This window comes from Ictidomys tridecemlineatus, chromosome 2, assembly GCF_052094955.1.
Source record: "Ictidomys tridecemlineatus isolate mIctTri1 chromosome 2, mIctTri1.hap1, whole genome shotgun sequence".
In the NCBI taxonomy this organism is placed as follows: Eukaryota; Metazoa; Chordata; class Mammalia; order Rodentia; family Sciuridae; genus Ictidomys; species Ictidomys tridecemlineatus.
Window position 1 is genome coordinate 107,820,723 of NC_135478.1, and position 23,687 is coordinate 107,844,409.

The following is a 23,687-nucleotide window of genomic DNA, read 5'->3' on the forward strand; positions in this document are numbered from 1 at the left end:
CTGCAGATGGGACACTGGGGTTTATATTTTGTTCCTGGTGAGCTGAGGTCTCTCTGCTTTCTGATGGTCATGACTCAAGTTGCTTTTCTTTTCCATGTCATCTGGCCATGATATTCTACCTCACTTTGGGCCCAGAGCAATGGAGATGGCCATATATGGATTGACACCTCTGAAAGCATGAGTCGAAAAAAAATTCCTCCTCTAAATTGTTCTTGTTTGGTTTTTCACCACATCAGCAACATATCTGACTAACCGTGGACCAGGAAGGCCATTCTATACTCAGAAAGCTGCTCTATGCTGCTAAATTCTGTGGTAAATATCCAGATGCCCCATCTAGTACCACTCATTCCTTGCATTTGGTAAAATGAAAATAGAGTCAGACATTCTAGTTACTGTGGATTATGAAAGAATTGAAGTATCCGAACCACGCTGGAGGGCTGGGGATGTGGCTCAAGCAGTAGCACGCTCGCCTGGCATGCGTGCGGCCCGGGTTCGATCCTCAGCACCACATACAAAAACAAAGATGTTGTGCCCGCCGAAAACTAAAAAATAAATATTAAAAAATTCTCTCTTACTCACTTTCTCTCTCTCTGTTTCTCATTCTCTCTTAAAAAAAAAGAACCATGCTGGAGGTTAATCCAAGGACATGTGAACAACCTGAGCTCTCCTCTCTATGTAGTGGCTCAATAGATACACATATGCAGGCATGAGTCACAGGATTGCAGGGCTTCACTTTTATCCTCCATGGCTAGTATAACAGAAAGCATTCTTCCTACTACCAAAAATATACATATAATCAATTTTAAGAAATAAACTGAACCTATGAAATTTGTAACTAAAAAAGGCACCATATCCCACCTGTGTTAACCAGAAACTCATTCCCATATCCATATGATATCCAGGCCACATCTACTAAGATAAAATTATCCAAAAAACCGCCAAGACAAAAATGCTCATCTTTTCCCAATAATATAATAAAATATACTTTTTGACCTCAAGTATGTTCATTTCCCTCCATTTTGATATCCTGTAAATTAAATATTGAAATATAAAGTTAACTAATTTTTTTCTTTTTGGTACCAGGGATTGACCTCAGGATCATTAGAGCATTGAGCCACATCTCCAGCCCTATCATGTATTTTGTTTAAAGATGGAGTCTCACTGAATTACTTAGTGCCTTTCTTTTGTTCATGCTGGCTTTGATCTCATGATCCTCTTGCCTCAGGCTCCCAAGAAGCTGGGATTACAGGCATGTGTCACCATACTTGGCTAAAGTTGCCTATTTTAAACACATCTATGTTAGATGACACTAGGATCAGACAGAGGAAGGAAAACATATTCAAATACATTCACATTAAAATAAATATTTTCCCATAGAATTCTAATTCCTCTGATCATCACTGGTACTTTCTTCACTTCCCATTTCTAAGTCCCTTGACCGCCAAAAGTGCTTTGGCTAGTGTTGATCTCTAGCTAGTCGTGCCAAGTGAAATGATCCAAATCATCACTACAGACAACATTGGTGCAGCAATAGCCCTGCTGAAGTGGATTGTGTTGGTATTCTGATCTTAACTATGGTCCAAGGAAGGACTAGAGAAATGCTTCTTTCCATGCATTGTCTCCTTATTTGAGTCAGCAGTGGCAACTTAATTCCCCTGATTATCAAGACCAATCATGTCCCAATAGCCCCAACTTGGTCTAGTGATTAATTATCATGAGTAGAAAAAAGGAGGCTTGGACACAGGTTACAGCAGTCATTCTTGTATCCTCCATTTGGAAGTAAGTCCTCTGCACTAGACAAATATAGGGTTGAATTACTGAAATGGGAAGCAAACATTGTGCTAGTGAGTCACTAGTGGAGCACTCCCATTCCCATGCTCTCATTGCAATTCCAGGAATCCTGCCTATGCCACAAACATCATATATTGGATATGGGTGTAACCACTCGCCAGGATTCATCTTTGACTCCTCAAAAGCCAGTCAACCTTTTTGTCAGACCTGGTGTTTTAGAATGTTGGGGAAATGTAAGAGTAGTAATGGCAGGAATATGACCTGATTATTGGCTGTGACATAAGCATTGTGCTCAGAAGACCCATGTTGAATAACACAATAGTGGTTAAGCTGTTCACTAAGTCCATGGATAACCATTTTGGCAGAAGCACTGCAGGCAAGGAAAACAAGGTCTCTCAAGGGTAATTGCCTATTTCACTGAGAACTAATATCAGTCTGCCATGATGAAAGGTCTAGTGTCATCAATCTGCTCTGAGATACCTGGCTGTTTCCCATAGGAAATAACCTCATATTAGAACTCAGGGTTGGATTCTGCTGTTGCTACCTGGCTATAGGCAGGTCACCTCTGTGAGTGGAAATTTGTTTTCATGACCACATGAATACTCTATCTTCATGAAAGTATGGGAATTTTGTTCATGAGCTGCTTGGGAAAACATATGTGTGTCTAGGGAAGGAAGCCACCTGAGACACACCAAATGATTTAAGATCCACTTCATCATCAGGATCATTTCTTTCTCAGGTCACTCTTTGGTGATTATGACCTGGCATCAAAATACTTTCATGACTTTGCAAACACAGAGTTCATTTTATTTTTACTAAAAGCATGGTGATCCAAAAAGTCACTTAAAATCCACATTGCATTTCTATGAACACAAACGTAACAATAGCAGGAGCTTGTAACAGTGAACAGTGAAAAGATTGCTTTTTATACCCCTAAATTATATTATTTATATAACTTTTGTCTTTATATATGAAAACAGAACCAGTGTAACTCTACATCATGTATAACCACAAGAATGGTAAATGTCATGTATATCTAAACAGAAGAAATAAAAACTTAAGCAATTATACACATAGATTTAGAAGTGTTATATTAGTATATTACTTAAATTATGGACTTGCATAAGAGAGTTGGTCAAACTGTAGTTTTGAAACAAACATCATTTTCCTTCAAAGTTGAATTTATTCTAAAAAATACGAATCACATTTATATTATGTGATTGTAAATATCAAAGGGTAAATGTTATTTTTGTTAACAACTCAATGGTTAGAAAATTGCCAATCTTGCTTTGGTTATTTGGTTAAGTAAATCTACCTTAACAAATGTAAATGAGAAAATAGAAAACAGAGCAGATGTTTCTGAGAAAATTTTACTGTCTAAATTGACATGTAACATATTTCAAAGAAATGACATGAGAAAAAGAATGTAAATTATAAATAATGTTCATCCAATCTTTGTGGAAATGATACATATTTCTTTGATATAGTGGGTTATATAACATTATTAAAATAATTATGCATGCCTTTTTAATTTTAATGTGGTTAGGAGACATTGCATAATCAGCTTTCACTGTATTATTATTAGACATTGTTGAAATGGAGCCCTCAGGTAGCAGTAGTGTCACACTCACCTTGTACCCAAAGCCTCATCTCCACCCATGGGACATACATGGGACTCTTGGGAGAGTGTCTGGTACTGGAAACTTGGAGATATGGGGCCTTTACCATGTGCCCATGTGGAGTATTGGGAGGGAACCCTGCTCTTGCTCCTTCCCAGATGCAAATTATCCATTATGCTGAGCCTCCTTGACCTTCTGACTGGCAAATCACACAGTTCTGGCCTCATGTTCAAGTGATGACTGGTGTTGTTTTGTACCTACCAGCAACAGGCTTTGCACCATGAGCTGTAATTCAAAAGGTGTATAATTCTCTATAGCAGGTGACATGACTGTTCCTAAACTCCCATGGTCTACATTAGGATTCTTCTGCAGTGCTTGCCCTAAACAGCAGATTTTGTCTCCTATCAGCAATTCCTCTATTAGCATACATCTAGGGGATAAGATTATCCATACAGCTGGGCCACCAGAACCACTGTGGCATATATCACTGTATCTCCTCACAGTGGAATATATACACATTCCTCAACTTTCACTGTAGCTCATATACAAGCCTCCATGGGCCTCAACTCTGGGCCCAGAGCAGGGGATAGTGCAGAGAGGCACACTGGGTCTTCAGCAGACAGTGCCCAGCAGTTGCCCCCACTCATTCCTCCTGTCTGGTGCTGGTGCCATGGAATTGGGTGAAGTGATCTGTGGAGCCTGGAATACGGTCAGGGGAAATGGTAATCCCAGATAACCTGATGCAGTTGGAGAAGGACAAAAAACTCTTGAGCAGCCTGTACAAATTCTGCAGGATCTTCAGCCACCTCCAGAGGTTGACAGAGGAAGAAATTAGCAGAGTACCTGAAAGACATGTACACACATTAAATGGCAGTACAAAAAAGAAAAGGAGTGCAAAATTACCTGATTATGTGAGACCCATTGTTCAGTTATGAGAGAAACTAAATGTGTCTGTAAAAGAGTATTCATATTTTTGCAACTGCAAAATGGTGTGACCACTTTGGAAAGCAGATTGGAGATTCCTTAGAAAACTTTTAATGGAACCACAATTTGACCCAGATTTCCCATCCCAGGTGTATATGCAAAAGACTTAAAATCAGCACACCATAGTAATGCAGTGACATCAGTGTTCATATCAGCTGAATCCACAGTAGGTAAACCGTGGAAACAATCTAGATGCCCTTCAACAGTTGAATGTATAAACAAACTGGTACATATTCAGAGTGGAATATTACTGAGCCTTAAAGAAGAATAAAATTATAGCATTGATAGATAAATGGACAGAGTTGGAGACTATCATGGAACAAAATAAGTTCCAAATATATTCTCTGATAAGTGGATCAGGTCCATAATATTCTAGGGGAGTGTCAAGGAAATAATGAGAAAGTTTGGATTGAGCAGAGGTTGAGGGGAGGGTGTGTATGGGTGAGATGGTGGAATGAGAAAGACATTACTACCCTTTGTATGGTATGATTTAACGAATGGAGTGACTCTGCATCATGTACAACCAAAAAAATGAAAAGTTGTGCTCTATTTGTGTAAAAAAAATTCAAAAATTTAAATATCTAGATTTTAATTTTCTTGGTAGGATCTTTGGCCCCAGAGTATTTTCAGCTAAAGAGCTTGAGCAGAAAATGGATGTAAAACAATGGCCTGAGGCAAAGGCTCAGTAAGAGATAAAGAGAAGGAGGAGCAAATAGAACAAACTGAATTGGGAGAATATACATGATTCAGATGTACTAATCACTGTGGAAGGTGCTCAGAATAGAGGAAAGTAAAACTAAAGACAGCAGTTAAGAAGTGAAGCAAATACTGGTACCTGCAGCAGAAGGGGAAACCATTCAAACTGAGTTAAAATTATAGAACCTTAATTTTATCCAACCATAATAAAATTTTGAGAACAAGGTACATCCATGATGTGTCACTGTATTGGGCAAGCTGAAGAAGATGCAGCTGATGGAGCGTCTGATTCTGAATGACACCTGCAGAGATGCCAACAGTAAATCAGCAGACCTTGTCTTTTCTCTTGTGGCAACAGCCCCGGCTGCTCCAAGGATCATAACTGTGGCTGCACCTTTTCTCTCACCAGTGACCCTGAGTACTCTTCTCCAGCTGACCCTACTATAATGCCTGTGATCAGACAAATACAGACCTCTGTCATGCCAAAAGGAACTCCTCACACTACTGCTGTGATTGTTCCTCCAGGGCCAGAGGCTGGGTTGATCTACACACCCTAAAATACCTTACACGTTGGCACCAGCCACTTCAGTCCTTGAGTACCCTATTGAACCCAATGGTGTGTGAGTTGCAGTGCTACTAAAGTTTGAAGGCATGATATGTGTGTCCATCCTTTCCAAAGGATTGTGACCAAAGGTGGAGTTGACACTGGCAACTAACCTATGAACTTCTGATCTCTGAACTCTTTGCCCAATAATGACCTGACCAACCTGCCTGCTGATCACTTAAGTGATCATTGCCTTTTCTTGCCTGTGATCAGTGCATCAAGATGAGGGACTTGTTTGTTCATTTGTCTTACCATCTAGGCAAACAAAAGACAAATAAAACATTGTCTTCCAGTTCAGCTTTTTGTCCACCAACTCTACCCCTGTGTGGATGAAAGTGGTTCTAGAACCTGTACTGAATAATAGTAAAGTATTAGGGCCCAAATCATTCCAAGAATTATCATCTTTCAATGTCTTACCCCAAGAGAATGGTAAGTAGGCTTCCATGGGAGACAGATGGCCCTTGACTACACAGTGACAGAGGGAGTAACTGTGAAAGACTTCTAAGAAACTTTTCTCCTCATAGCAAAGTCACACTCTCTCTGAATGAACTGTGTGCTGATGCAACAATCATGAACTCAGTCAGGCAAGTCATTGGTGAAGTGATTTGAAAAGTATTCAAATTTCATATGCTTTTCAGTCACTACAGTGCCCCCCAAGGGCAGAAGGTGCATTTTTAATATATTTCCTCTCATATATGAAATATGAGATGATTGTACCATGAGAGAAAATCTTAAGAATATGTTTTAAAAGTAATGAAAAGAACAAAAGTCTAACCCTTTTTTTTGTAAATTTCAGAGTTATTTAAGAGTTAAAATTTAAGAGTTATTGGGATAGAAGAAGGCATAGAGGACTAAATCACAGAAATGTACAATCTATTCAATGAAGTAATACCAGAAATCTTTCCAAACATGAAGAATAAATTGGAAATCCAAATTCAAGAAGCCTACAGGATGCTAAATGTACAATATCACAACAGATCCACATCAAGGCACAGTATAATGAAAATGTCCAACATACAGAATAAGGAGAGAATTTAAAAAGCCACAAGAGAAAGGAAACAGATTACATATAGGGGAAAACCAATTGGGATAATGGCAGATTTTTAAACCCAGACCCTGAAAGCTAGTAGATCCTAGAAAAAAATATCAAACTCTGAAAGATAATGGGTGCCAACCCAGAATCTTGTATCCAGCAAAATTAATCTTTATATTTTAAGATGAAATAAAAACCTTCCAAGATAAACAAAAGTTAAAGTAATTTATAGCTGGCACTACAAAACATCCTTGGCAAAAATATTTTATGAAGAGAAAATGAAAAACATCAATGAAAATCAACAGAGGGAGGTAGTGCAGTAAAGGAAAAACTAATCAAAGAGGAAAACCAAGCCAAGTTAAATAACAAAAATAAACAAATATGGCTGTAAATACAAACCATGTCTCAATAGTAACCCTAAATGTTAATGGCTTATACTCACCAAAAAAAGACATGGGCTTGCAGATTAGATTAAATAAAAGACCCAACAATAAACTACCTCCAGGTTACTCATTGAATATGAAAAGACATATACAAACTGAAGGTAAAAGGTTGGGAAAAATCATACCAATCACATGGACTGTGGAAGCAAGCAGGTGTTTCCATACTCATATCAAATAAAGTAGACTTCAAGTCAAAGTTAATCAAAAGGGATAAAGATAGACATTACATACGGCTCAAGGGAACCTACACCAATAAGACATATAACAATCATACATATATATGCCCCAAATAATGTTGCAGCTATGAGCATCAAACAAACTCTTCTCAAGTTCAAGAGAAAAATTGACCACAACACAATAATCTTGGGTGTCTTTAACAGACTTCGCTTATCACTGGATAGATCTTCCAAACATAAGTTGAAAAAGAAACTATAGAACTCAATAACACAATCAATAACTTAGACTTAACTAACATATATAGAATATGTCAACCTGTGCCGAGTGCATACACTTTCTTCTCAGCAGCACATGGATCCTTCTCTAAAACAGACCATATAATATGCCACAAAGCAACTCTTAGCAAATATAAAAAGTTAGAGATACTACCATGCATTTTATTGGATCTTAATGGAATGAAATTGGAAATCAACAACAAAATAAAAAAAATTTCTCCATCACTTGGAGCCTAAACAATATGCTACTGAATGAACAATGGGTTCCAGAAGACATCAAAGAGGAGATTAAAAAATTCTTAGAAGTAAATGAGAACATATACACAACATATCAAAATCTCTGGGCCACTATGAAAGCAGTACTAAGAGGAAAATTCATTGCATGGAGTTAATTTCTTAAAAGAAGAAAAAGTCAAAAAATAAATGACCTCACACTACATCTCAAAGCCCAAGGAAAAGAAGAACAAATCAGCAGCAAAAGCAGTAGAAGGCAAGAAATAATTAAAATCAGAGCTGAAATCAATGAAATTAAAACAAAAGGAACAATTGAAAAAAATTGACAAAACAAAAAGTTTGTTCCTTGAAAAAATAATAAAATTGACAGACCCCTAGCCACACTAATGCAGAGAAGACAGAGCTCAAATTACCAGCATACATGATGAAAAAGATAATATCACAACAGACACTACAGAAATACTGAGGATAATTATTTTGAAATCTTAAACTCCAACAAAATAGAAGACATTGAAGGCATTGACAGATTTCTTAAGTCATATGGTCTTCCCAGATTGAGTCAGGAAGATATACACAATTTAAACAGACCAATATCAAGTGAGGAAATAGAAGAAGCCATCAGAGGCTTACCAACCACGAAAGCTCAGGACTGGATGGTTACATAGCCAAGTTCTACAAGACCTTTAAAGAAGAACTAATACCAACATTCTTCAATTTATTTCACCATATAGAAAAAGAGGCAGTCATTCCAAACTCATTCTATGAGGCCAATATCACCCTGATCCCCAAACCAGACAAAGACACATCAAAAAAGAAAACTTCAGACCAATGTCTAATGAACATAGATGCAAATTTCTCAATAAAAGTCTGGCAAATTGAATACAAAAACATATCAAAAAGTTCATGCACCATTATCAAGTGGGATTCATCCCAAGGATGCAAGGTTGGTTCAACATACGGAAATCAATAAATGTAACTCACCACATCAATAGACTTAAAGATAAGAATCATGTGGTCACCACAATAGACATAGAAAAAGCATTTGATAAAATACAACATCCAGTTAAGTTCAAAACACTAGAAAAACTAGGGATAAGAGGAATATATCTCAACATGGTAAAGGCTATCTACACTAATCCACAGGCCAACATCATTCTAAACAGACGAAAATTGAAGGCATTCCATCTAAAATCTGGAACAAGACAGGGATGCCTTCTCTCACCATTTCTATTCAACATAATTTTTGAAACACTGGCCAGAGCAATTAGATGAAAGAAATTAAAGAGATATACATAGAAAAAGAAGAACTTAAATTGCACTATTTGCTAAGGACTTCTATACCTAGAAGACCCCAAAAGCTTCACCAGAAAATTTCTAGAACTAGTAAGTGAATTCAGCAAAGTAGCAGTATGTAAAATCAAAACCCATAAATCAAAGGCATTTCTGTATATCAGTGAAAAATCCTCTGATAAGGAAATAAGGAAAACTACCCCATTCACAATAACCTAAAAAAATAAGATAATTGGGATTCAACTTAATAAAAAAGAGGTGAAAGACCTGTATAATGAAAACTACAGAACCCTAAAGAGATAAATCAAAGAAGATCTTAGAATATGGAAAGATATACCTTTGTTCTTGGTTAGGCAGAATTAATATGATCAAAATGACCATAGTACCAAAAGCACTATATAGGTTTAATGCAATACTGAAGATCAGTATTGCATTAAACCTATATATGCATCCCAATGATATTCCTCATAGAATATAAAAAGCAATCATGAAATTCATATGGAAAAATAAGAGACCCAGAATAGCTAAAGCAATCCTTAGCAGGATAAGTGAAGCAGGTGGCATCACTATACCAGACCTTTAACTATACTACAGAGAAATAGTATCAAAAACAGCATGCTATTCACACCAAAACAGTCTGGTAGATCAATGATACAGAATAGAGGACACAGAGACTAACCTCCAAAATTACAATTATCTTATATTAGACAAAGGTGCCAAAAACATGCACTGGATAAAAGAGAGTATCTTCAAAAAATGGTGCTAGGAAAACTGGAAACCCATATGCAACAAAATGAAATTAAACCCCTGTCTTTCACCATGCACAAGACCATCTCAAAATGGATCAAGAACCTAGGAATTAAACTTGAGACTGCACTAATAGAAAAAAGAGTAGGCTCTAATCTTTATCATGTGGAATTAGGCCCCAACTTCCTTAATAAGACTCCTATAGAACAAAAATTAAAACCAAGAAACAATATATAGGATAGAATCAAACTAAAAAGTTTTTTGTTAGCAAAAAGAAAAAATCTGTGAGGTGAGCAGAGAGCCTACATCCTGGGAGCAAATTTTTACCCCTCACACGTCAGATGGAGCACTAATCTCTAGGATACATAAAGAACTCAAAAAGCTAAGCACACACACATACATAAAAAACAACAACAGATAACCCAATCAACATATGGGCCAAGGACTTGAAAATTTCGATACTTCTCAGAAGAGGATTTACAATCAATCAACAGATATATTAAACAATGCTCATCATCTCTAGCAATTAGAGAAATGCAAATCAAAACTACTCTAAGTTATCATCTCACTCCAGTCAGAATGGCAGCTCTTATGAAGACAAACAACAAAAATGTTGGTGAGAATGTGGAAAAATGTACACTCATACATTCTTTGTGGGACTGCAAATTGGTGCAGCCAATATGGAAAGCAGTATGGAGATTCCTTGGAAATCTGGGAATGGAACCACAATTTAACTCAGGTATCCCTTCTCCTCAGACTATACCCAAAGCACTTAAAAACAGCATACAACAGGGACACAGCCACATCAATGTTTATAGCAGCACAATTCACAATAGCTAAACAGTGAAGCCAACCTAGATGCCCTTCAGTGGATGAATGGATTAAAAAATGGCACATATACACAACGGAATTTTACTCTGTTGGCCACAGAGAGTGGCCAGGACCACAATTATCCTCAGGATAAGCAAGATGATTTGGGCCCTGATCTCTCCTGGGGTCTGGGCAGGGAGCACTGAGGAATAAGACCAATAAGAGAGAATAAAATCATGGCATTTGCAGATAAATGAATGGCGTTGGAGAAGATAATGCTAAGTGAAATTAGCCAATCCACACACACAAAAAACAAATGCTGAATATTTTCTCTGATATAAGGAGGCTGACTCGTAGTGGGGTAGGGAGGGGGAGCATGGGAGGATTAGATGAATTCCATATAGGAAAGAGGAGTGGGAGGTAAAGGGAGGGGGGCAGGGGATTAGCAAGGATGGTGGAATGTGATGGACATCATTATCCAAAGTACATGTATGAAGACTTAAATCGGGGGTCAACATACTTTATATGCAACCAGAAATATGAAAAAATGTGGAATATATGTGTGATAAGAATTGTAATGCAAAAAAACACACAAAGTAATTGTGTTAAGGCATGTATTGGTGTGACCATATTTAATATACAAAGATGTGAAAAATTGTGCTCTATGTGTGTAATAAGAATTGGAATGCATTCCATTATCATATATGTAAATATATAAAATCAATAAAAAATTCTCATATGTCATTCAGTCACTACAGAGCCCTTCTAGAGGCAGAAGTTGCAATTTTTTAAAAAATTGCCTCTCATATATGAAGTATTAGAAGATTGTGCTATGAGAGAAAAACTTAAAAAGTTTTAAAAGTAATGCAAAGAACAACACTGAAACACTATTTTTTAAAAGATGGATACTTGAGTTAAAATTATTGAACCTGTATTTTATATCTCCTTATTAAAAAATTTGAGAGCAAGGTACAATCATTCTGTGTCACATTACTGGGAAAACTGTTGAAGCACTTTTTTAAACCTTCCTGTATAGAAAATTATCACGAAGGTGTAAAACACATAATCGCTTTTTTTGCTGTATGCATGTAATGAAATTGTAGATAGAAGTGTATTGCATTGAAAAAAATGAACAAAAGCTAGACACTTCTACTACACAAGAGGGCTGATAAAGAAATGTGTGTGTGTGTGTGTGTGTGTGTGTGTGTGTGTGTGTGTGTGTATGTGTGAAAGAAGATATGACAGGGACAAATGTGTTGAGGCTTTGAATTACATGATGTGTGCCACATGACCTTAATGTAAATTTGACAAATTTGATACTATAAAAAATTGATAACTGTTCTAATATCTGAATAGTAAGTTTTTAAAAAGTTTTTAAAAACATGTCATCATGGACTAATTTTGGTTGTTACAGTAATCAATGTCAACCCAAAAAATTCAGAGGTAAAAATTATGTGTGATCAAAACACCAGTTGACAAAGTTAGAGCTTTATTCTATTTTGAGAAGGCAGTTGCATTGGAAATCTTTATTTTTTTTAACACTGGAGATAATTGTAGACCTATCAAAGTTTTTACAAATATATATATTTTTGATTTCCATTCTGGACAACAGTAGCCAGCAAAATCATCAGTTGGCACATTCATGGTGACCTCTCCATTACCTTCTCTCACTTGAACTGTTTTAATTTTATGCTCTGCAGTAGACAGTTGTTTGTAATCAGCTAGTTTTCATTTAATGTGCCACTGCTCTATCTTTGTGTTACACATGCTGTTGTTTTGACTTATTTACAATACATGTTGTGCCATTATGATTTTAACTTTGTTGTGTTGGTTGAATAACTTGTAATACTTAAACACTTGAGGTAACAGTGAAAAAAGATACCAGTATTTCTTTCAGCTTCATTTCAAATATATTTAACCTGAATATTTTGGATGTTTATCAAAGGTCTTTTATGGGAAAGGTAAATTTATGAAATAATAGATGAGTAACATATATGAGTAATGTTGGCTTTGAACAAATTTTGAAAACTTAGTTGACAAAATATTGGATCACCCAAAAATAAGCATGAATTCTGAAATCTGAATGCCTTGGTTCTCAGTATTATCATTCTTTTTTTCTTACATAATTTTTAGTTATCAATGGAACTTTATTTATTTATATGTGGTGCTGAGAATCGAACTCAGTGCCTCTTGTATGCTAGGTGAGTGCTCTACTATTGAGCTACAACCCCAGCCCATCATTCTTTTATAAATAAATATTTTTAGTTATAGATGGACTCAATGCCTTTATGTTATTTATTATATGTGGTGATTAGGATTAAATCCATGGCCTCACATGTGTGAGGTAAGTACTCTACACTGATCCACAACCCCAGTCCCTGTATTATCATTCTTTATTAAATTTATTTCTTATTAAAGTATATATTTTTAAAGACATTTTTACAGTATTATGTAACTTTCAGCATGGTTAGATTGGAGTGATGCTCATATGTTCCCACAGAGCAGACATTTATATGTTGACTAGACTTTATTAACTTAGTAGTTTTCATGAATATATATAGCAACCAACCTATTTTCAATGAGAAACATGTCAGTTAATGTATTTAAAGCCATTGTTACAAGTTTTTAATGTATGTTTTCCAACTTGTTTTATATGTATGTGATATATTACAAAAATATTGTTCTTGATTGAAAAAGGATACAAAATGTAAAACCACAATTTTTCATAAATGAATATTGCCAATTTTTTCCCAGCCCTTTCTTATATTGGGTGACTTGACTTGAGATTCAGTTAGCTAATGAATGGATAAATTAATTAAACACTTACAAAATTTAGTTGGGATTTAACTTAGCTTGCAATTTAATAATTTGTTTCTTTATTGCATCTATTCACCCACATCAATAATTTAGTGAATGTTATAATATCAATCTAAAAAACAACCAAAAAAGCAAACTGAGGGGTATGGGAGGAGAGGACTGATGATAATGGGGGTCACCAGGTAACTTATTTGTAATTCATTGAGATCTGCCTCAGTAACATCTTCCTCTGTATAGTGAGTGCGTGTGTGTGGGTTTGTGTGTGTGTGTTTTAATTTGTTTTAGTTACTTACACATGACAGTACATTGATCTTGACATATCATACTTTTGAATCAGGTGAGGTATAATTTCTCATTTTTTTCTGAGTGGACAGGTTGCAGAATCACATTGATCATGCAGTCACGTATATACATACAGCAATACTAATGTCTATTTTATTCTGCTGAACTTCCTTTTCCCCCTTCCCCTCCCCTCCCCTCCCATCACTTGTCTCTACCCGATCTAATGTGACACACCTCTTTTTTTTCCCCTCACATAATCATACATGTATTCTGTATAATGATGAGGGTCTCCTTCCCTCTTCCATGCAATTCCCCTTCTCCCTCCCTTTCCCTCCCACCTCTCTTCCCTAGTGTGTTTATTTTACAAGATAAATTTAAAAAGCAATTATTATCAAGTAAATATAATTTAATATAAAAATTTAACATGAAGTACTAATATTAAAATTATTAAACAAAGAATACATAAAACTGCAAATTCTATACAATATAGACAGTTATGTCTTTGGAACCAAAAAACAAGCTCCTGCTCTGAGTCTTGCAGGTTAATTCCAGCTGTTGTGCACTGCAAGTATAATCTCTCCTGTGTCTCAGGGCCAAAATCTCTGTTCTCCCAGGTGTCTTATGGAGTCTATAAAACAGAACAAGATAAATAGATCACTTGGGATGAGTTTCTAGCCACATAGAGTGGCCAGGAACACAATTGTCCTCAGGATATGCAAGATGAATTTGGGCCCTGATCTCTCCTGGGGTCTAGGCAGGGAGCACTGAGGCTGGTATGCTGTCCTCAGCTGACTGTGTTGTCTATGGGCATAGTGTCTATGAATGTCCTCAGGAGTAAATTCCCATGCATATTCACCTTCAGTACCTTTTGAGTATGCTTCCCTAGAGAGTGAACATGAGGCAATGGGAAGGGTTCTCTAGGACGTTTGGGTGTAAAGGCTGAGTAGTACACATCTAGGACCCTGAGGAGCAGCACCTGTGATGACAAATTTTGGAGCAAGGATCCTGATCCTCCAGCCATACCCTCTGTAGTGCCATTCCTCAGACAGCTTCCTGCACTGATTTTAACCAAATTGTACCTTCCCTTGCATGGCCATGGTCATATGCAATATGGCGCTTCAGTGCTCTAATTGCTTCTGATGGATTGCATAAAGTGCAACAAAGAAACTTAAGGAATCAATGGAGAATATGCGGACTGATTTTACCTCTGCTTGCCCTCCCATTTTTCTACACTCACTTTCCTCTTCCTAAACTGCTTTATCACATTTGCTGCATTGAGCCCACATTTTAAATCAGGAGAGGGCACCTGGAAACAATTCATGTTAGGGGACCTACATTCCAATTGTAATCTTTTTTTTTCTTTTTATTGTTGTTGGTCATTCAAAACATTACATCTAATTGGATATATTTCACAGTTTGATTCAAAAGGGTTATGAACTCCCATTTTACCCCGTATACAGATTGCTGAATCACATCAGTTACATCAATTACATTTCCATTGATTTACATATTGGCATTCTAGTGTCTGATGAATTCTGCTCTCTATCCTATTCTCTACTATCCCCCCTCCCCTCCCCTCCCCTCTCCTCTTCTCTCTCAACCCCCTCTACTGTAAAACACTTCTTCCACTTGTAATATTCTTTCCTTACCCCTCACTTCCTCTTGTATGTAATTTTGTATAACCCTGAGGATCACCATCCCTTTCCATGCAATTTCCCTTCTCTCTCCCTTTCCCTCCCCCCTCTCATCCCTATTAATGTTGATCTTCTTCTCCTGATCTTCCTCCCTACTCTGTCCTTAGTTTCTCCCCTTATATCAAAGAAGTCATTTGGCATTTGTTTTTTAAGGATTGGCTAGCTTCACTTAGCATAATCTGCTCTAATGCCATCCATTTCCCTCCGAATTCTATGATTTTGTCGTTTCTTAATGCAGAGTAATACTCCATTGTGTATAAATGCCAAATTATTTTTATCCATTCATCTATTGAAGGGCATCTAGGTTGGTTCCACAATCTTGCTATCATGAATTGTGCTGCTATGAACATCGATGTAGCAGTGTCCCTGTAGCATGCTCTTATTAGGTCTTTGGGGAATAGACCGAGAAGGGGAATAGCTGGGTCAAATGGTGGTTCCATTCCCAGCTTTCCAAGAAATCTCCATACTGCTTTCCAAATTGGCTGCACCAATTTGCAGTCCCACCAACAATGAACCAGTATACCCTTTTCCCCACATCCTCCCCAACACTTGTTGTTATTTGACTTCATAATGGCTGCCATTCTTACTGGAGTGAGATGGTATCTTAGGGTGGTTTTGATTTGCATTTCTCTGACTGCTAGCGATGTTGAGCATTTTTTCATGTACTTATTGATTGATTGTATGTCCTCCTCTGAGAAGTGTCTGTTCAGGTCCTTGGCCCATTTGTTGATTGGGTTATTTGTTGTCTTTTTGTCTAATTTTTTGAGTTCCTTGTATACTCTGGATATTAGGGCTCTATCTGAAGTGTGAGGAGTAAAGATTTGTTCCCAGGATGTAGGCTCCCTATTTACCTCTCTTATTGTTTCTTTTGCTGAGAAAAAATTTTTTAGTTTGAGTAAGTCCCATTTGTTAATTCTAGTTGTTAACTCTTGCACTATGGGTGTCCTATTGAGGAATTTGGAGCCCGACCCCAAGGTATGTAGATCATAGCCAACTTTTTCTTCTATCAGACACCATGTCTCTGTTTTGATATTGAGCTCCTTGATCCATTTTGAGTTAACTTTTGTGCATGGCGAGAGAAAGAGATTCAGTTTCATTTTGATGCAAATGGATTTCCAGTTTTCCCAGCACCATTTGTTGAAGATGCTATCCTTCCTCCATTGCATGCTTTTAGCCCCTTTATCAAATATAAGATAGTTGTAGTTTTGTGGATTGGTTTCTGTGTCCTCTATTGTGTACCATTGGTCCACCCGCCTATTTTGGTACCAGTACCATGCTGTTTTTGTTACTATTGCTCTGTAGTATAGTTTGAAGTCTGGTATCGCTATCCCACCTGATTCACACTTCCTGCTTAGCATTGTTTTTTCTATTCTGGGTCTTTTATTATTCCATATGAATTTCATGATTGTTTTATCTATTTCTACAAGAAATGCTGTTGGGATTTTGATTGGCATTGCATTGAACTTATAGAGAATTTTGGTAATATCGCCATTTTGATGACGTTAGTTCGGCCTATCCATGAACAGGGTATATTATTCCATCTTCTAAGGTCTTCTTCTATATCTTTCTTTAGGGTTCTGTAGTTTTCATTGTATAAGTCTTTCACCTCTTTTGTTAGGTTGATTCCCAAGTATTTTATTTTTTGGGGGGATATTGTGAATGGAGTAGTTGTCCTCATTTCCGTTTCAGAGGATTTGTCGCTGATATACAGGAATGCATTTGATTTATGCGTGTTGATCTTATATCCTGCCACTTTGCTGAATTCACTTATTAGCTCTAGTAGTTTCTTTGTAGACCCTTTTGGGTCTGCTAGGTAAAGAATCATGTCATCTGAAAATAGTGATAATTTAAGTTCTTCTTTTCCTATTTTTATGCCTTTAATTTCTTTCGTCTGTCTAATTGCCTTGGCCAGTGTTTTGAGGACTATGTTGAACAGAAGTGGTGAGAGAGGGCATCCCTGTCTTGTACAAGATCTTAGAGGGAATGTCTTCAATTTTTCTCCGTTCAGAATGATGCTGGCCTGTGGCTTATCATAGATTGTTTTTGCAATGTTGAGGAATGATCCTGTTATCCCTAATTTTTCTAGAGTTTTGAACATAAAGGGATGGTGTACTTTGTCGAATGCTTTTTCTGCATCTATTGAGATGATCATATGGTTCTTATTTTTAAGTCTATTGATGTGGTGAATAACATTTATTGATTTCCGTATATTGAACCAGCCTTGCATCCCAGGGATGAATCCTACTTGATCATGGTGTATGATTTTTTTGGTATGTTTTTGAATCTGATTCGCCAAAATTTTATTGAGGATTTTTGTGTCTAGGTTCATTAGAGATATTGGTCTGTAGTTTTCTTTCTTTGAAGTGTCTTTGTCTGGTTTAGGGATCAGAGTGATATTGGCCTCGTAGAATGAATTTGGAAGTTCTTCCTCTTTTTGTATTTCCTGAAATAGTTTGAAAAGTATTGGTGTTAGTTCCTCTTTAATGGTTTTGTAAAACTCTGCTGTATACCCATCCGGTCCTGGGCTTTTCTTAGTTGGTAGTCTTTTGATGGTTTCTTCTATTTCCTCTATTGTTATTGGTCTGTTTAGGTTGTCTATATCCTCCTGACTCAATCTGGGCAGATCATAAGACTTAAGAAATTTATCTATGCCTTCACTATCTTCTATTTTATTGGAGTATAAGGATTCAAAATAATTTCTGATTATGTTCTGTATTTCTGAAGTGTCTGTTGTGATATTACCTTTTTCATCCCGTATGCTAGTAATTTGGGTTCTTTCTCTTCTTCTCTTCGTTAGCATGGCTAAGGGTCTGTTGATTTTATTTATTTTTTCAAAGAACCAACTTTTAGTTTTGTCAATTTTTTTAATTGTTTCTTTTGTTTTGATTTCATTAATTTCAGCTCTGATTTTAATTATTTCTTGCCTTCTACTTCTTTTGCTGTTGTTTTGTTCTTCTTTTTCTAGGATTTTGAGATGAAGTATGAGATCGTTTATTTGTTGGTTTTTTTCTTTTTTTAAGGAATGAACTCCAGGCAATGAATTTTCCTCTTAGAACTGCTTTCAATGTGTCCCATAGATTCCTATATGTTGTGTCTGTGTTTTCATTTAACTCTAAGAAGTTTTTAATTTCCTCCTTGATGTCTTCTAAAACCCATTGATCATTTAGTAACCTATTGTTCATTCTCCAAGTGATACTTGATTTTTCATTCCTTCTTTTATCATTGATTTTCAGTTTCATTCCATTATGATCAGATAAGATGCATGGTATTATCTCTACTCCTTTATATTGTCTAAGAGTTGCCCTGTGACATAGTATATGGTCTATTTTTGAGAAGGTTCCATGTGCTGCTGAGAAAAAAGTGTAGCTACTTGATGTTAGGTGGTATAGTCTATATATGTCAATTAAGTCTAGGTTATTAATTGTGTTATTGAGTTCTATAGTTTTCTTATTTAACTTTTGTTTGGAAGATTTGTCCAGTGGTGAGAGACGTGTGTGGAAGTCTCCCATGATTATTGTATGGTGGTCTATTAGACTCTTGAACTTGAGAAGAGTTTGCTTGATGAACATAGCTGCACCATTGTTTGGGGCATATATATTTATGATTGTTATGTCTTGTTGGTGTATGGTTCCCTTGAGCAGTATGTAGTGTCCCTCTTTATCCCTTTTGATTAACTTTGGCTTGAAATCTATTTTATTAGATATGAGTATGGACACTCCTGCTTGTTTCCGCAGTCCATATGAATGATATGATTTTTCCCAACCTTTCACTTTCAGTCTATGTATATCCGTTTCTATCAGATGTGTCTCCTGTAGGCAGCATATTGTTGGGTCTTGTTTTGTGATCCATTCTACTAGCCTGTGTCTCTTAATTGGTGAGTTTAAGCCATTAACATTTAGGGTTATTATTGAGATATGGTTTGTTCTTCCAGCCATATTTGTTTATTAATGTTACTAAACCTGATTTGTTTTCCTCTTTGATTACTTTCCCCCTTTTACTGTCCTACCTCCCACTGTTGGTTTTCAATGTTATTTTCCATTTCCTCTTCCTGTAATGTTTTGCCAAGGATTTTTTGAAGAGATGGTTTTCTAGCTGCGAATTCTTTTAACTTTTGTTTATCGTGGAAGGTTTTAATTTCATCTTCCATCCTGAAGCTTAATTTCGCCGGATACACGATTCTTGGTTGGAACCCATTTTCTTTCAGTGTTTGAAATATGTTATTCCAGGATCTTCTAGCTTTCAGAGTCTGTGTTGAGAGATCAGCTGTTATCCTGATTGGTTTACCCCTAAATGTAATCTGCTTCCTTTCTCTTGTAGCTTTTAAAACTCTCTCCTTATAATGTATGTTGGACATCTTCATTATAATGTGTCTAGGTGTGGATCTCTTATGATTTTGCACATTCGGCGTCCTGTAGGCTTCTAGGATTTGGGATTCTGTCTCATTCTTCAAGTCTGGGAAGTTTTCTCGTATTATTTCACTGAATACATTGTTTATTCCTTTGGTTTGGAGCTCTGTGCCTTCCTGTATCCCAATGACTCTTAAGTTTGGTCTTTCAACATTATCCCATAATTCCTGGATGTTCTGCTCATGGTTTCTTAGCAGTCTTGCTGAGCTGTCTATGTTCTTTTCAAGTTGAAATACTTTGTCTTCATTGTCTGATGTTGTATCTTCTAAGTGATCTACTCTGCTGGTAGTATTCTCAATTGAGTTTTTAAGTTGGTTTATTGCTTACTGCATTTCTAGGATTTCTATTTGTTTGTTTTTTATTATCTCTATCTCTCTGTGAAATTGATCTTTTACTTCCTGGATTTGTTTATGTAGTTCCTTGTCAATGTGATCTTTCATTGTCTGATTTTGCTGTCGCATGTCTTCCTTGAGATTCCAGATCATCTGTAGCATGTGTATCCTGAACTCTCTCTCTGATATTCCCTCTGTTGCAGCTATTACCTCTTCTAAAGTTGAGTTGACCTGCATTTCTTGTGGTCCTTTATTTCCTTGTCTTCTCATGCTGCTCACGTTTCTTTCTGCTTGGTGAAACTGTTGTGTTTATGAGATTTTCCCCCTAATTATTTATATTGCTCTTGTATAGTTGAAAAATCTCCCTTGTTGGGCGGGTAGTGGCTGTGCTCCTCCTTTAATTGGGGTGATCTGTCCACTGCGCTGGCGGGCCGCTAGGCCTGCTCTGCCGGTTGTTCGCATGTCTGCTCACCCTGCGGGTGCGGGTGGCGGCTCTGCTCTGCCCCCAATCTAGTTGTGGCGATGTGACTACCACCCCCTCGGGTCGTTGGGCCTGATCCGGATGCGGGCGGCTGCTCTGCTCTGCCCCTACTCCATTTGGAGTGACGTGTCTACCATGCTGGCAGGCCTCTAGGCCTGTTCCGCTGGTGGGTCTCAAGTCTGCCTGACTCTGGCAGTAGGGGGAGTTGGGGGTCGAGATTCCTTTGGTCCTTGCGGTCATGCCCTCGGAGAGATTTTGAAGTTTCCCGGTTGTTTGCCAGGTGGGCGGGGCTGTTAGCAGAGCCCGGAGGGCATGGCCATGTGCTGGGCCATGCGGGGACCCTTCTAGCTGAGTCGGGCACATCCCACCTAGAGCTCATAAGAAATGTGTGTGCAAATCTTGGATACAATGCTATTTCCTTAACTTCGCTACTGATTCTGGCTGGTGCTGGTCAGATCTCAGGTGGATACCTGGCTCACTGTAGAGTGCCACATGCTGGACATGTGAGATCTTAGCACAGAGTTGCATTCTTCAAATGATGACAGGGACTAAGATAAAGACATTCTGCCCAGGGAGGAGTTCAGGGATGAGAAGGAATTATGATCACAGTGGTTCCACCCTCACAGTGACCAGTCATTGTCAGTACCCATGTATGTATGATTAGAAGGACCTGGATAGCATTTGAGACTGACAATATGAAGCCTATTAGATATACTGTCAATGTGATATCCTGCAGGCCATGCAGGGAGCAGCACAGACCTAAACTGTGGAATCAGACACCACTGCTGTGCTGAGCTGGACCTTCACTAGAGCCCATCTTTTGCTCTGTAACTAAATGAGCTGCAGCAGTACTGGTCAGGCCCCATGAAAGTTCCCCAAGTTAAAACATGTTTCTACAAATAGTATATACAAAAAGATTTGAGTTCTCTCTCTATCAATTTTTTTGATATGTTTTTGAATCCAATTCGCCAGAATTTTATTGAGGATTTTTGCATTTAGGTTCATTAGAGATATTGGTTTGTAGTTTTCTTTCTTTGAGGTATCTTTGTCTGGTTTCGGAATCAGGGTGATATTGGCCTCATAGAATGAATTTGGAAGAGCTCACTCTTTTTCTATTTCCTGAAATAACTTGAAAAGTATTGGTAATAATTCTTTTTTAAAGTTTTTTGTAAAACTCTGCTGTATATCCATCCGGTCCTGTGCTTTTCTTGGTTGGTAGTCTTTTGATTGCTTCTTCAATTTCATCTATTGATATTGGTCTGTTCAAATTGTGTGTATCCTCCTGACTCAGTCTGGGCAAATTATATGACTTAAGAAATTTATTGATGTCTTCACTATCTTCTATTTTATTGAAATATAGGTTTTCAAAATAATTTCTAATTGTCTTCTGTATTTCTGTAGCATCTGTTGTGATATTGCCTTTTTCATCCCGTATGTTAGTGATTTGAGTTCTCTCTCTTCTTCTCTTCGTTAGCCTGGCTAAAGGTCTGTCAATCTTATTTATTTTTTCAAAGAACCAACTTTAAGTTTTGTCAGTTTTTTTCAATCATTTCTTTTGTTTCAAATTCGTTGGTTTCTGCTCTGATTTTAATTATTTCTTGCCTTCTCCTACATTTGCTGTTGTTTTGCTCTTCCTTTTGTAGGGCTTTGAGATGAAGTGTGAGCTCATTTATTTGTTGGTTTTTTCTCTTTTTGAGGAATGACCTCCAGGTGATAAATTTCCCTCTAAAAACTGCTTTCATTGTGTCCCATAGATTCTGATATGTTGTGTATGTATTTTCATTTATCTCTAAGAATTTTTTGATTTCCTCCTTTATGTCTTCTGTAACCCATTGATCATTCAGTAACATATTGTTCATTTTCCATGTGATGTAGGATTTTTCCTTCCTGCTTTTATCATTGATTTCCAGTTTCATTCCATTATGATTAGATACAATGCATGGTATTATCTTCACCCCTTTATATTTACTGAGGGTTGCCCTATGGCATAATATATGGTCTATTTTTGAGAAGGATCTATGTGCTACTGAGAAAAATGTATATCCACTTGATGTTGGTTGGTATATTCTATATATGTCAGTTAAATCTAGGTTATTGATTGTGATATTGAGTTCTATAGTTTCTTTATTCAAATTTTGTTTGGAGGATCTGTCCAATGGTGAGGGAGGTATGTTGAAGTCATCCATAATTATTGTGTTCTGGTCTATTTGATTCTTGAACTTGAGGAGAGTTTGTTTTATGAATGTCGCAGCACCCTTATTTGGTGTATATATATATATATATATTTTTTTTTTTGAATTTAGAGGGTTATTTTATTATGAGTCATTTTCCTAGAAATACATGAGTTAGCTAGAAAAATATGTGGTCAGTGACATGTAGAAATGTAAAGTTCAATAGCAACGAATTGAGTTTAATTGTATTTTAAAAACAAGAACAATGGATCACAGAAGGCTTAATCATGAAATTCTTTGATTATTGCCATTCTTGCTATTTTTCTCACGCCACAGTTAAAGTAACTATTTCTTGCTTAATTTGAAATTCACTAAAGCTTCCTCCAAATTTATCTGGGCACAAAACTAGAGTTAGGATGGCTGTGATGGGTCATGGGACTCTCAGTGAATGATCTTTGTATATTTAGTGATTGTTGATCTGACTTTTAGAGAGAAGTGTCTACTCTTTGGATCAGGTGGATTTTAGATGCAACTATCCTGATACTTCACTGGACCTAACAGAGAACTCTGCCAAGAACCATGAAAGACTACTATCAGCTTTCATTTAACTACTATTCATATGGATTAGACTCTGAGTATGGAACACATTAGGAGAGCTTAATGTAAGAACTGACTATTAATACATCTATAAAATTCACATTTTAAAAACCAATGCAAGAACAGCTCAGAATCCAAACACAAAATTGTTAAAGGTTAGCAAAGGTGCTCTCAATTTTTGCCTGTAAACGTGATTCATGCAGT

General features: G+C 36.9%; 1 protein-coding gene, 1 pseudogene and 1 gene segment (V, D, J or C); 1 reads left to right on the forward strand and 2 right to left on the reverse strand.

Moving 5' to 3' along the window:
- Nucleotides 1–23,687, reverse strand: part of LOC101969513 (immunoglobulin lambda-1 light chain-like) — an 828,312-nt gene that overhangs the window by 19,263 nt on the left and 785,362 nt on the right. The gene's annotated exons all lie outside the window — the stretch shown is intronic.
- LOC101960900 (immunoglobulin lambda-1 light chain-like) overlaps nt 1–23,687 on the reverse strand; it is a 503,755-nt gene that overhangs the window by 14,495 nt on the left and 465,573 nt on the right.
- Nucleotides 4,130–5,806, forward strand: LOC101962039 (KH domain-containing RNA-binding protein QKI-like; annotated as a pseudogene).